Source organism: Myxocyprinus asiaticus, chromosome 43 (assembly GCF_019703515.2).
Source record: "Myxocyprinus asiaticus isolate MX2 ecotype Aquarium Trade chromosome 43, UBuf_Myxa_2, whole genome shotgun sequence".
Classification (NCBI taxonomy): domain Eukaryota; kingdom Metazoa; phylum Chordata; class Actinopteri; order Cypriniformes; family Catostomidae; genus Myxocyprinus; species Myxocyprinus asiaticus.
Window position 1 is genome coordinate 13,724,872 of NC_059386.1, and position 16,579 is coordinate 13,741,450.

Genomic DNA, 16,579 nt, shown 5'->3' on the forward strand with positions numbered 1-16,579 from the left:
ATATTATTATTATATTATATTCTCTCTTAATAACTGACTATCAACCGACAGCTGAATGTCAATACAGTACAATACTGTACATTCTATATATACTATATATACTTTTTTATATATTTTATTTTTATTGAATAATGTGTATCTATATAGTGCGTATTGTATACTGTACAGTGTATGTTATTATTTGTATATTGTTGAGTGTAATTATGTGTATATCAGATGTTTAAATTGTGTTGTGTTAATTTGGTGTTATTGTAAATTGGTACTGTCTCATCACTGTCACGACTGCTATGTTGATCGGAACTGCACCCAAGAATTTCACACACCATTGCACTTGTGTATATGGCCGTGTGACAATAAAGTGATTTGTGATTTGTGATAAATGATTGGATGACTCAGTAATCTTCACCAGGAAAGCTTGGTCAGAGAAACTATAACCCCTAAACCTAACCCTAAAAAAATCAGTTCATCATTATTAAATCAGTACACTCTCTCCCTCACTCAGAAAGACATGTATGTAAACTTTACAAGCTGTGGCTATAGCATTGGTCATGTTAAGGCCTCAGGGAGTGCAATGTATTTTGTAAGCTCTGTGTTTCTATTTGCTATAAATTCTCCCATTAAACCCATGACCATTTTACTCACAGTATGGGGAAGGCTGGCAATTTTCCCTGCAATCAATCTCATAACCTCCAGCCATTGACTTCTCGTCATATTATAGATGTATTATTTATTTAGAGGCATTAAGTGGTGGTTAGTATTAATAAACACTGGAAAAGACAAAGGGCATAATCAACAAAAAGTGCCCCCATACAAAGGAGTCTTAGGTCAGATATACCAATCCAGTACTTTATACTATATATATATATATATATATATATATATACACTACCGGTCAAAAGTTTTGAAACACTCGACCGAAATGTTTCTCATGATCTTAAATGTTTGAAATTAGTTTTGTAGACAAAAATATAATTGTGCCACCATATTAATTTATTTCATTATAAATCAAAAATTTTATTTAAAAAAAATAAATGTTTTTAAAATTGATGACTTGGACCAAATAATAAAGAAAAGCAGCCAATAAGTGCCCAGCATATAAATGGGAACTCCTTCAATACTGTTTAAAAAGTATCCCGGGGTGATACCTCAAGAAGTTGGTTGAGAAAATGTCAAGAGTACATTTCTGAAAATTCTAGGCAAAGGGTGAGTACTTTGAAGATGCTAAAATATAACACAATTTTTATTTATTTTGGATTTTGTTTAGTCACAACATAATTCCCATAGTTCCATTTATGTTATTCCATAGTTTTAATGACTTTACTATTATTCTAAAATGTGAGAAAAAAAAAATTATAATAAAGAATAAGTGTTTCAAAACTTTTGACCGGTAGTGTGTGTGTGTGTATATATATATATATATATATATATATATATATATATATATATATATATATATATATATATATACACACACACACACACACACACACACACACATTTGAAGTCAGAAGTTTACATACACCTTAGCCAAATACATTTAAACTCAGTTTTTCACAATTCCTGACATTTAATTGTAGAAAACACTCCCTGTCTTAGGTCAGTTAGGATCACTACTTTATTTTAAGAATGTGAAATGTCAGAATAATAATAGAGAGAATTATTTATTCCAGCTTTTATTACTTTCATCACATTTCCAGTAGGTCAGAAGTTTACATACACTTTGTTAGTATTTGGTAGCATTGCCTTTAAATTGTTTAACTTGGGTCAAACATTTTGGGTAGCCTTCCACAAGCTTCTCACAATAAGTTGCTGGAATATTGGCCCATTCCTCCAGACAGAACTGGTGTAACTGAGTCAGATTTGTAGGACTCCTTGCTCGCACACGCTTTTTCAGTTCTACCCGCAAATTTTCTATAGAATTGTGGTCAGGGCTTTGTGTTGGCCACTCCAATACCTTGACTTTGTTGTCTTTAAGCCATTTTTCCACAATTTTGGAGGTATGCTTGGGGTCATTGTCCATTTGGAAGACCCATTTGCGACCAAGCTTTAACATCCTGGCTGATGTCTTGAGATGTTGATTCAATATATCCACATATTTTTCCTTCCTCATGAAGCCATCTATTTTGTGAAGTACACCAGTCCATCCTACAGCAAAGCACCCCCACAACATGATGCTGCCACCCCCATGCTTCCCAGTTGGGATGGTGTTCTTAAGCTTGCAAGCCTCACCCTTTTTCCTCCAAACATAACAATGGTCATTATGGCCAAACAGTTAAATTTTTGTTTCATTAGACCAGAGGACATTTCTTCAAAAAGTAAGATCTTTGTCCCCATGTGCACTTGCAAACTATAGTCTGGCGTTTTTATGGTGGTTTTAGAGCAGTGGCATCTTCCTTGCTGAGCAGCCTTTCAGGTTATGTCGATATATGACTCGATTTACTATGAATATAGGTACTTGTCTACCTGTTTCCTCCAGCATCTTCACAACGTCCTTTGCTGTTGTTCTGGGATTGATTTGCACTTTTTGCACCAAACTACGTTCATCTCTAGGAGACAGAATATGTCTCCTTCCTGAACGGTATGATGCTGCGTGGTCCCATGGTGTTTATACTTGTGTACTATTGTTTTTACGGATGAACGAGGTACCTTCAGGTGTTTGGAAATTGCTCCCAAGGATGAACCAGACTTGTGGAGGTCCACAATTTTTTTTCTGAGGTCTTGGCTGATTTCTTTTGATTTTCCCATGATGTCAAGCAAAGAGGCACTGAGTTCGAAGGTAGGCCTTAAAATACATCAACAGGTACACCACCAATTCAGTACACCTCCTATCAGAAGCTAATTGGCTAAATGTCTAAAGGCTTGACATCATTTTCTGGAATTTTACAAGCTGCTTAAAGGCACAGTTAACTCACTAATTTAAACTTCTGACCACTGGAATTGTGATATAGTCAATTAAATGTGAAAAAATCTGTCTGTAAACAATTGTTGAAGAAAATTACTTGTGTCATGCACAAAGTAGATGTCCTAAACGACTTGCCAAAACTATAGTTTGATAATATTAACTCTGTGGAATGGTTAAAAAATTAGTTTTAATGACTTCAACCTAAGTGTATGTAAACTTCTGACTTCAACTGTATATATATATATATATATATACACACACACACACACACACACACACACTACCGTTCAAAAGTTTAGGGTCACTTACTCATTCTTTATTTTATTTCTTTTTTCACATTTTAGAATGATAGTAAAGTCATCACAACTATGGAATAATAGAAATGGCAATATGGGAATTATGTTATGACTAAAAAAATCCAAAATAAATCAAAACTATGTTATATTTTAGCATCTTCAAAGTGGCCACACTTTGCCTACATTTTGCAGAAATGTACTCTTGGCATTTTCTCAACCAACTTCTTGAGGTATCACCCTGGGAGTTCCCATCTATATATTGGGCACTTAGTGGCTGCTTTTCTTAAATATTCGGACCAAGTCATCCATTTCAAAAACTTTTTTTTTAAATAAAATTTTTGTTTTTGTAATTAAATAATTTAATATGTTGGCACAATTATATTTTTGTCTACAAAATTAATTTCAAACATTTAAGCATACTCCTTCAGATCAAAAGGCTTTAAGATCATGAGAAACATTTCAGGCAAGTGACCCCAAACTTTTGAATGGTAGTGTGTTTATATAATAAATATATATATATATATATATATATATATATATATATATATATATATATATATATATATATATATATACTGCATATACACTGATGAGTCAAAACATTATGACCATCTGCCTAATACACCACCAAAACAGTGCCAACCAACCGAGACATGGACTCTACAAGACCCCTGAATGTGTCCTGTGGTGTCTGGCACCAAGATATTAGCAGCAGATACTTCAAGTCCTGTAAGCTGCGAGGTGGAGCCATTGTGGATCGGACTTGTTGGTCCAGCACATCCCATAGATGCTCATTCGGATTGAGATCTGGGGTATTTGGAGGCCAGATCAACACCTTGTACACTTCATCCTGTTCCTCAAACCATTCCCGAACAATGTGTGCAGTGTGGCAGGGCGCATTATCCTTCTGAAAGAGGCCACTGCCATCCTGGGAATACCATTGCCATGAAGGTGTGTACCTAGTCTCAACGATGTTAAGGTAGGTGGCACGTGTCAAATTGACATCCACATGAATGGCTGGACCCAGGGCTTCCAAACAGGACATTGCCCAGAGCATCACATTCCCTCCACTGGCTTGTCGTCTTCTCACAGTGCATCCCGGTGCCATCACTTCCCCAGGTAAACAGCACACACATACACGGCCATCCACGTGATGTAAAAGAAAACAGTACTCATCGGACCAGGTGACCTTCTTCCACTGCTCCAAGGTCCAGTTCCGATGCTCACGTGCCCATTGTAGGTGCTTTTGACAGTGGACAGGGGTCATCATGGGCACTCTGACCATTCTGCAGCTATGCAGCCCCATACACAACAGGGTGCGATGCACTATATGTTATGACACATTCCTCCTGTAACCATTATTTACCATTATATAATGGTATTATATAAACCATTATATATTATAACCTGTCTACTGCTACAGTAGACCTTCTGTCGGTTCGGACCAGACAGGATAGGCTTCGTTGCCCTCGCGCATCGATGAGTCTTGGGCGCCCAAACACCCTGTCGCCAGTTTGTGGTTTGTCCCTCCTTGGACCACTGTATTAGGTACTCACAACTGCTGACCAGGAGCACCCCACAAGCCTTGCCGTTTCAGAGATGCTCTGACCCAGTCATCTGGCCATAACAATTTGGTCCTTGTCAAAGTCACTCAGGTCCTTACTCCTGCCCATTTCTCCTGCATTCAACACGTTGACTATGAGAACTGATTATCTGCTTACCATCTAATCTACCCAGACCTTGACTTGTGGCCTTGTTAGGGGATGATCAATGTTATTTGCTTCACATGTGAGTGGTCATAATGTTTTGGCTCATCTGTGTATCCAGTATATATTGCACATAAATATATATATTTATATGGCTTTCTTAAGTAATTGATTCTCAACCGTAGCATTATGTGGTCAGATGTTTTTGTTTGATGACTGCTAAACGGTGTAATTAATCATTGCCCCAGGCAACCAATTTTCTGCATTTCTGAATTAGGTTCATGTCTCTCTAATCACTCTTTCTTTTTTCAGGTATCTTTTCTCTTAAAAAAAAAAAAAAACAGCTTGGTTGGGTCAGACTGGTCTGTTGGCTGGTATTGGATTGGTTTTGGGTACTTTACAGCTGGTCAGGCTGAGAGACCAGCTTAAACCAGCTAAGACCATCTAAAATAGCTAAGACCAGCAAAACAGCTTAGACTGTTTTTTTTTTTGTTTGTTTGTTTGTTTGTTTTTTTTCAGATTCAGATTTCAACTCAAAACAACATTTCATGTTTCCTTTAATTCATTTATTAAATTAGTGCTGTGAAATGAATAGGATTTTGTACAGTCAGCCAGTCATTATCACAAAATAAACCCCTTCAGAGTCTTTTCCAACATTTGCAAATGTGTTCACCTTTCCCTGTGGCACTACTCCGAGGCATGGGTTCTGGTCCGATAGAAACCAAGAAGTAATTGCGTTTACATAAACAATGGTGAGTATGATTCGGAGGTTGTATTTTCGCTCTAAAATTTTTAGGGCTGTCAATCGATTAAAAACTCTTTGCTATATAGCATTGCCTATAAAGCTGATGTTTCGCTTACTACCCCCTCCTAAACACAGGTTGCACTTCAAGCTTGAAATGCTCCGATTGTAGAATAATTCTTGTTACTATCCAGGAACATAATTAATTGCATTCATTTTTAACATGTTATTTTTTTTTATATAATTAATTGCACTGAATTAATGCTTTAAATCAACAGCCCTAGAATTTTAATATTTACTTCACTAACAGTTAGGTTTAGGGTTAGGGTTTGGGCGTATGTTTAAAAAATTAAGCATTTCTGTTGACTGTATTACATAGTTTACAACTAAAAACACAACTCACTTTTGGTGCCACACTATGGACATTTCACCTCAACAACACTTACAACTTCGGCCACTGAGGGCAATGGTTCGAATTTTGGTAAGCACAGAGCAATTTCAGCACCAACACTTTCAACCTATATTGTTGAAAGTGTTGACAATTTCACATTTTGCTCGGTCTGCTTTTTTATAGTTTATTATGTGACAATGATGGGCTTACTGTGCATTATCACTTAACTTGAATGCAATATACAGAAGAGTTGTTTGTTTTCTGGGATCAACATAAAATGCACAGCTTTTTTATTGTTCTTTTGGCAGTGGTGGGGAATAAGTTTGTTTTGTATGAGGGGAGGGAGATAAAATGTATTCATGTTCCCTGTGATTGAAGGTTTTATTTCCATAAGAAAACCCTGCTTTCGGTTTGCATTTGACAGACCCTTTGTTTGTTAAATCATCATGACACTATATCATGACTACTATTTTAACTTGATGTTTTATTGAGGGTGGGTGGTAAAGATTGCTGAAGTCTGAATGAAACTGGGACCATAAACATCGCTTGACTGTGGCTAATGATGTAGACACTTCAGAGGCCAACTGAATTCTCCACAGAGTGCCTGTGAAAGAGCTGGTTAGTAATCTGGGAATTGTGTGTCTGTTTTTCAACTGGCAAGAAGCCAGGCATTTTTCTCTATGCCAGGTGTTCTTTTATTTATCACACACAAAAGTGACCTTTATATCTGTGCATTAAACAGAGGGATCTACCTCCCAGTACAGAGATGTCCCTTCCCATATATTTTTAAAGACATGAAATAGAGCTGTTTAGTTTGTCATCCTATACAACCGACTTTTCAAACCATGGGTTTTCTACTAAATTTATAATGGGATTTTAGAATATAATAGTTTTCTAATTATGAGTACAATAAGGTATGTGGTCTAAGTACTACTTGAAGAGACTTTCCCATTTGTTTTAAAACATTAGAGTAAGTGTCTAAAATAAATGTGCACAGTTCAGTTGAATGATAAGGTTTTACCATGCTGTTGAACCAAATGTACAGTATGAAGCAAGTTTTCTGCTGAAATAACGAAAAATAACCACAGAATTAACGACAACACTGAAGTAAGAGCATTTTACCGGTAAATCAGATGCGTGTAAGTTGCTTTCGTTTCTATAATGGTGTGTTTTATAGAGGAGTGTTCGTGTCGTGTATGTTCTGTAGAAATAAAAAAAATATATATTAAAAATAATGAAGAAATAAAACATGTTTTTCTTTTAAATATTCTGATGGTTTAAAATAAATAAATAAATAAATAAACCTTAGTCACAAATGCACTGTTTCATCCATGAGAAAGTGAAGTTCAATTAGGCCCCATAATGATAGCGAATTATTGCAACATGGAGTGATATTTACACCATGAAGACACCATACACAGAAAATGTGTCAAAGTTGCATGTCTTTATTGTTGAAGGAAAATATGTTATATTTAAAAAATTTAAAAAAAATCTTCTTGTTATTTTTTGTGACTTATAATTTATTAAACCAGAAGCCCTTGAACATCTCCTTTACAGATTGCCACAGTTCTCTTAATTTGGACAAACACATGGGTATTTCAAATAAAATTGTTCCTGTATGGATTTTTCTAAAGATTATGGTGCCTTTATTTGCCCCCAAAATAACAAAATGGTGTCTTTTATATTATCTTTATACTCTTTTTTTTTTCCCTCTTTTTTTATTTTATTTTTTATTTTTATTTTTAATAGACTACTTTAGAGACTGAATTATAAATAAGTCTGGGGCCATGCAAAAAATGTTGGAGAACATAATGTTTAGGGTGTTGTTAACCTTGTGAAAGTGTGAATTGACACAGCTGCTTTGATTCATTAGGTGATGAAGAGCTCAAATCAACTGCCTGAAGTGCTTACAGAAAGTGTTTAGAATCACATTAAGTTTTAGAAACTCTATTACACACAACTTCAGCAAAACAACACCATTTGCGGTGTTGTGATATTGTAGGTGGAATTTAATTTCAATGCCAAGTGCTACTCTAACAGTAACGTGAAGACATAAAGTTATCTTATATGTCCATTCCAAATATTATATATAATACTAGATTATTACATTTTCTATAGGGAATGTGAGTAGTGCTTGCCCATGAATGCTGTGGGTGGTTGCCAAGCTATTGCTATACAGTTTCTAAGTTGTTCTGAGTGGCTCTTATAGCATTCAGTTCAGTAGTACAAACAATGTGGGATGAGTTAGCTGCGAAGTTTAAAGCTGGGTTAGGAGTTTGTTGAAATCCCTAAACTTAGACAATAGTAGCAGTGATACTTGGCTTCTCACTTATTAGATATATAATACATCCTATTTATGTATTGTATATACTATACTGCATATTAAAAATGTATTTCTATTCACTGACTTTAATTATTACGATACTACTTTTTTACTTATTTTATATATTATGTTGTTAATTGACATTGATATACTTAATATTATACAAAAATCAAGCCATAACTGCTCTTGCTGATAGTGATTACCTGTTAATAAAGACCTGAGCCTTTTTATGCCTTTTAACTTGCAAACCAATAATGGAGATTTCACAGCATGCTGTAATGAATGGGCAATGGACAGAGTGTAGTTGCCATGGTGAAATATGGTCAGCACAAAACTAATGAGATTCTTCATTGTAGTGAGTTACATTGGATTAGAGGCATTGTAAAGGATTTTCTATTGCACTTAATGTACTTTGTGACACTTTTCATTGTAACTGTACATCCATGCATTTCCATTATAACTGTATGTACATCCATCCATCCATCCATTTCCATTGTAACTGTCCATCCATCCATCCATTTCCATTATAACTGTCCATCCATCCATCTAATTCCCTTGTAACTGTCCATCCATCCATTTCCATTGTAACTGTATATCCATCCATCCATTACCATTGTAACTGTACATCTATCCATCCATCCATCCATACATTTCCATTGTAACTGTACATCCATCCATCCATTTCCATTGTAACTGTCATCCATCCATCCATCCATCCATCTTCATTGCAACTGTACATCCATCCATCAATTTCCATTGTAACTGTATATCCATCAATTCATCCATTTTCATTGTAACTGTATATCCATCCATCCATCCAGCCATCCATTTCCATTGTAACTGCATATCCATCCATCCATCCATTTCCACTGTAACTGTCATCCATCCATCCATCCATCCATCTTCATTGTAACTGTACATCCATCCATCAATTTCCATTGCAACTGTATATCCATCCATCAATTTCCATTGTAACTGTATATCCATCAATTCATCCATTTCCTTTGTAACTGTACATCCATCCATCTATACATTTCCATTGTAACTGTACATCCATCCATCCATTTTCATTGTAACTGTCCAACCATCCATCCATCAATTCCATTGTAACTCTCTATCCATTGTAATTGTCCATCCATCCATTCATCCATCCATATCCATTGTAACTGTACATTCATCCATCCATTTTGATTGTAACTGTACATCCATCCATCCATCCATCCATCTCCATTGTAACTGTACCTCCATCCACCCATTGTCATTGTAACTGTACATCTATCGATCCATCCATCCATTTCCATTGTATCTGTACATCCATCCATCCATTTCCATTGTATCTGTATATCCATCCATCCATTTCCATTGTATCTGTACATCCATCCATCTATTTCCATTGTAACTTTACTTCCATCCATTTCCATTGTTTCTGTACATCCATACATCTATTTCCATTTTAACTTTACTTCCATCCATCCATCCATCCATCCATTTAAATTGTAACTGTACATCCATCCATCCAGTTTCCTAAATACCTCTTAGACATTTAGACAATGATCAGGGTGATGTCATTTGTATATGTAGTTATTTGTATGAATAGTGCACACAGTTAATGTTATATTAATGCATAGTTTTAACATGGGTTTCACCAGAGACATTAAAAGGGAGAAGACAGACCACTTGTATATATGTATAGGAGAAATGGTAACCAACCAATCTTTAGAAGTAACACAGAACAGAATGAAAGTGTTATAACGTCAGATTAGAAGGCATTGGTGTCAGAATGTGATGGTGTTAAACATTTAATTGCATATTGTTTATTTTTGCCTATTGTATGTTTAAGTATCTATCCGAATGTATGAAAAATTATACCAGTCTATACATACAAATAACAATGAAATCACGCTGGACTGCATATATGTTCTCATTTTGTTTTGTACCTCTCAGGAGGGTCCCGGACCTATCATAAGACAAAAAAATGTTTTTTTATTTGGAGGGTCCCTTGGTGTTTCATCAAAGCTAGAATACTAGAAACATAAAAGTACTTTATTTTATATTTTTCAAATCATTGCCCCGTCACAACATGCCATTGTCTATTATCTGTCCCAGAGTAATTGAAATTAGACTTTCCTGCTGGAAAATTCTAAATACACTGAAGGAATTCTGAATTCTGAAGGAATTTACAGATGGTGACTGAGTGACACTGGCAAATTGGATACTCATTTTCACTTGAAAGATATAATTCTTCATTGATTTATGATTGCTGGTACACCTAATTTAGTAATATTAAATAATCATTTATCCTAGAACTGAACAGTCACTATGTTAATTAATATGCACGCAGTTAATAGGCAAGTTATGGATACCCTTAGAGGACAGGGCGGGAATATTTTTCAGAAATAGTTTTGCGTTGCCTCGCAAAACGTTTTGCGATCCCTTGCAATAGTTTTGCACTTTCTCACAATAAGTTTTGTGTTCCCTCACAGTAAGATTTGCATTCCCTCGCAACAGTTTGCTTTCCCTTGCAATAAGTTTTGCGTTCACCTGCAATAAGTTTTGCGTTCCCTCGCAATAGTTTTGTGCTTTCTCACAATAAGTTTTGCATTCCCTCACAATAGTTTTGTGCTTTTTCGCAATAAGTTTTGCATTCCCTCGCAGTAAGATGTGTGTTCCCTCACAATAGTTTGTTTCCTTGCAATAAGTTTTACGTTGCCTTGCAATAAGTTTGCGTTCCCTCGCAATAGTTTGCATTCCCTCACAATAAATTTACTATGGTTTTACTACAGCAAACATATTTTAACCATGATATTTTTTTATTTTTTTTTGTTGTTGTCAGAAACCATGGTTTTACTATAGTAATAGTAACCATGATTGCGGTAACTGTCTTTTTATGGCACATACCATGGTTTTACTATAGTCATTTTGTAGACTATAGTAACCATAGTTTTTGGAGGAAATCATGGATTATTATAGTGATATTGTAATAACTATGACTGTTGTAGGCTAAACCAGTTTTTTTGTTTAGCTTTTTGTTTTTTTTTGTTTTTTGGCAGAAACCATGGTTTTAATACAGTTCACCGTATCCATATAGTAATCATGGTTTTACTATGGTTTTACTATAGTATTTGTAGTTAAACCATTATAACCACAAAATTATTATTTTTATTACTATAGTTTTCATTTTACTGTATTATTACTATGGTTTTACTACGAATATCAAGGTTAAAATATGGTTACTGTAGTAAAACCATGGTAAATTTATTGTGAGGGAACGCAAAACTTATTGTGAGGGAATGCAAACTATTGCAAGGGCATGCAGAACTTATTGTGAGGAAACACAAAACTATTTCAGAAAAAAGTTCCCACCCTGTCCTCTAAGGGGCTCCATAGTAAGTAGCCATGCCCGTACAACACAACAACATCAGACAGCTGTATATTTATTACATGGATGCTACATGGAGAGATATCTTTGTCCATCTATTATGTTGAGCCCCCTAAGAGCTCTTGCACAGTTGGAACACTGGTGCCTACATAACATCACACAGAACAGGAATATTTTGACAAACATTTATGCCATTTGATATCTCTGAAGCTTGAAATTTGTGTTCTCATACAAAAACAAATACTGACTAAACAAATCTTAAGGCTAATTTAAACTCCCATTAAGATTGAGTATTCCAGCACACAGACCGGAGAGACAATTGTATCCATAACAATTAAGTTATAGTTGGACATCTTTGGGGGGGGGGGGGGGGCATGTCATCATGAATCAAGACCATTTTTTCCACAACAAATTTACCATCAAAATACTGAAATCTAAAAGAGCAAAGTTCAGTGAGAAGTTAACATTATTTTTCACTCTCAGACTTGCGATTCAGAGCTAAATGGATTTTTTTCTATTAATTTTACCCATTTAGGCTGATAATTAGAGTGGTATATGAGCCATAAATACTGTGCTTCTCCGAAGAATTCTTGAGTTCTGTGCCATCTGCTCATCCTGTCCATCTCTACACAACAATACACATTACACCCACCCAAAAATACACACACACGCACACATAAACACACACACCAGCCAACATCAGGTTCCTTTATGAATGAGCGTCTGTGTCGAGATTTGTACCCCCAATCGCCCTGTATGAAATAAAGCAGAAAAGAAAAGTTAGGTGTGAACAGACAGCATGCCAACTAGGAAATACTGTGTCACAGTAGTGTTGCAGAGATGAAGGAGCCAAATGCAGAGATGGAACTATAAGTCTTTATTATACAGAGACACAATTGAAGAAAAGGTGAACTAAAAACATCTTGGTTACTGTTGTAACCTCCGTTCCCTGATGGAGGGAACGAGACGTTGTGTCGATGTAGTGACACTAGGGGTCGAACTTGAGAGCCCCAAACACCTCTGATATTTGAGAAAAGGCCAATGAGAATTGGCGAGTGGAATTTGCATGCCACTCCCCCGGACATACGGGTATAAAAGGAGACGGCTTGCAACCACTCATTCAGGTTTGTGCTGAGGAGCTGAGACAGAGTCCTGGCCATTTCAACGGGTAGTTCAGTGTTGTGGCAGGAGGGACACAACGTCTCGTTCCCTCCATCAGGGAACGGAGGTTACAATAGTAACCAAGATGCTCCCTATCCATCACTCACTCGATGTTGTGTTGATGTAGTGACACTAGGGGTCCCTATAAAAAAATGCCACAACCAGCTGAACTGTTTTATATGGATCGGCGGTGCAGGTGCAGGCAGGCTGCCGCGTGCCTAGTAACAAGTGCACACAGCCCCATCATAAACTTCCCAACACCCCGCATAAGTCGCATAGTCCCTCATACCCAAGGGGTGGGACAAGATGTACTTACAATGGGAATAGGCCGCATCAGCTGTTTTGAAAAATTGAAAAATGAAAAATTCACTTAGCTGGGACCAAGATACATACACGCCGGGGAAGGTGTTCTTTTTCCCCTCACTGAGAAATGGCACCGCAGAGACCACATCCTGCCCGAAGGGGAGGTTAATATGTGGAGAATACATCACATGGACTTACCAACCGGGAAGTACCACATATGGAAAGGAGTTCCTGCGGTAGGTCCTACCTGGATGGGAGGAGCTCTACAAGCACAGCGACTGGTGGCAGAGCAGGACTGTGCACAAGGGTTTACCATCAGGGAAACCATACCGTGGAAAATACCTCATATGGGGTTACCAACAGGGAACCACCACATATGGAGCACCTATCCCAAGTACAAGGGCTGACCTGACAGGGCATACTTCACGAGTACTGGGCTGGCATCAAATTCCTCCGCCGAATTCGCAAAGAAAATTTGGGAAGAGACATCCAGGGGTCGCCAGTCCCGGGAACTCACGTGGACAAAAAAGTGCAGGTTATCCCCTCAGGGAGGGGAAAGGCACTGTGTGCAAGCGGTACACCCAGCCAGCTGTCCGCATACTTACCTGTTCGCACCTGCTAACACACGGGACGAAACTGGCTCAACCCGAAGATTGTAAAATCCCGCAAAGGTATTTGGTGTCGCCCAGCCAGCTGTTCTACAGATGTCTGCCACACTCCCAGTGGAGTGTGCTTGTACTCCCAGGGGGTACGGCGCACCCTGGCCTGGTATGCCTGTAGGGCTTTACTGGTTGTTTAGATCAGTGTTACTATCAGAAATAATTGATAATTATTTCTTTAGTTATTAATTAATATTTAATTAATTAATTGAATCTAACTCGTTAAAACCTCATATGGGGCTCCAGTAAATGTAGTGCGCTACGTTTAGGAGCGGGTTTGGTTATTAGCAATAATTAATAATTATCAAAGATAATTATTAATTATTAAAATCAATAGAACATTGATGAGAATCAATGTTAGCTTTTTTTAATCCTTTAAATCAACAATTATCAAAGATAATCACTAATCATTAACATCGATGAAACATTAATTAAAATTAACACTAGCTTATTGATCATTCAAATTCAACAATCATCAAAGATAATTATCAATTATCAAAAATCAATAGAATATTAATAAGGATTAATATTGACGGGGCACCACCCTGGAATCAGGGGCTAATGACCAGATAGTATAACAGTCTCAATATTAGATTGTTTTCTTAGGAAAATCGACATCCGAAGAATATCAATTTTTGGGAAAAAAAAACAATGAATGAAGGCTTGAATCCGAGCACTGACATCCCGTCAGCATGACACAGGTGTATGCAAAACAAACCAAAACCCTTCTCTTTGTAATATAACAAAGTTTATTTATGCAGTAATATCAATTAATAATTAATACAATGCAGTCAATAAACATTGTGGTAGAGAAAGCAGCTGTTAGTTTATCACTCAGAGACGCGGTGGATGGCTCGTAAATCGTTGACCGTTTGATTCTTTAATGGATAAACTCAGTGTGCCGGTCTCACCCACGATGGCGGAAATGCACAACAGTCCAATGTGGTTGGACTACAATACAACAAATCTCATTCGTGATAATTAATACCCTGAGTGTTAATTGCAAAGAGCAGACTCGGTGGTCCGTAAACTGTACAAGCAATAACCTTGATACACAAGATTAACACACTTTAATATTCTATCTCTGCCCAGAAGTAAACCTCTTACTTGAATCGCATGAGGATGCAGGATGTGTGTTCATCCATCCTTTAACTCCGACTTGGTTCCTCGAGGCTCGGGTGATGACGGGAGGCCGTTTCCCCGCTCTTTCAGCGGGTGGTACGGCTGCTAATTCTCGGCGGGCTGGCGGAGAAATCAGCAACGTTGATTTGACTGAAGATGGAAGAGAAATCTTTTCTCTCTTCACTTCTGCAGGCAAACGGATGAAGATGCAGATTGCTTGGCGGTTAGAGTGTTCGGTGGAACACAGAGTAATCTCAACTCGTCCAGCGAGATGGATTGTATGGCCACAGTTTCAAGTCGGACATTACTTCCTTGTTCCACGAGGCTGCACCTGAGAGCAGCGATGAGCTGCGTCTACACACGGCGAGCAAAGTTGCTGGAAGCAAATCCCGGAAGCATTTCAGAGGTATTTCTACTCCTGATGATGTCATGGTTGAGGTGCGTTCTTTCGTGTGCCTCATCCAATAGGAGTTGAGAGTTCGATCCTTTAGTGAGCAAGGCTTCATGGGATTTGTAGTCTGTTTTGGACTCCCTTTGTTTGATTTTGGCACGGTTTTTATCAGTAAGATTTATGACTTGTTATGTGGGGCCTGAGTTAGGTTTTATGACTGTGTTAGGCCTGCCTTTGTCTTCTATCTGAATAAATGAGGCCCAACATGCCAAAACAATGGCATCCACAAACCAGTAGGCAATCCTCTGTTTGGAGACAGCCTTCCCCTTCCGCTGTCCCCCAAAACAGACAAAGAGCTGCTCAGAGCATCTAAAGCTCTCTATGTGGTCCAAGTAAATATGCAAGGCATGTACTGGACACAGCAACGACAAGGCTGGGTCTGCCTCTTCCCGGGGCAGCACTTGCAAGTTCACCACTTGATCCTTAAAAGGGGTAGTGGGAACTTTGGGCACATACCCCGACGAGGGTCTCAGGATCACGTGAGAGTATGCCAGACCGAACTCTAGGCATGTATCGATGACAGAGAATGCCTGCAGGTCCCCAACCCTCTTAATGGAAGGGAGCACAGTCAGGAGGCCAACTTCAACGAGAGGGCTTCTAGCTCGACTGACTCCAGGGGCTCAAACGGGGCTCTCTGTAGGCCCAGCAAGACTACAGAGAGGTCCCATGAGGGAATGAGGTGTGGCCTAGGAGGATTCAACCTCCTGGTGCCTCTAAGGAACCTGATGACCAAGTCATGCTTCCCCAAGGACTTACTGTCTACATATTTACCTGTTCGTACCCACTTTCAAGGTGGAGGGGGACAGCCGCCCCTCCAACCTCTCCTGCAGGAAGGAAAGCACTGACCTGACTGCGCACCTCTGTGGGTCTTCACCTTGGAGAGAACAACAATTCGCGAACCTCTGGTGGTAGCCCACTTAGGTCTCCCATGTCCCGTCCAGGGGCCAGACATAGAGGTTCCAGAGGTCTGGGCACAGGTGCCAAATCGTGCCACGTCCCTGAGATAGAAGGTCCTTCCTCAGGGGAATTTGCCAGGGAGGGGCTGTCGCGAGGAGTGTGAGCTCTGAGAACCAAGTCTGGGTGGGCCAGTATGGTGCCACCAACATGACTTGTTCTTTGTCTTCCCTGAATTTGCCCAAAGTCT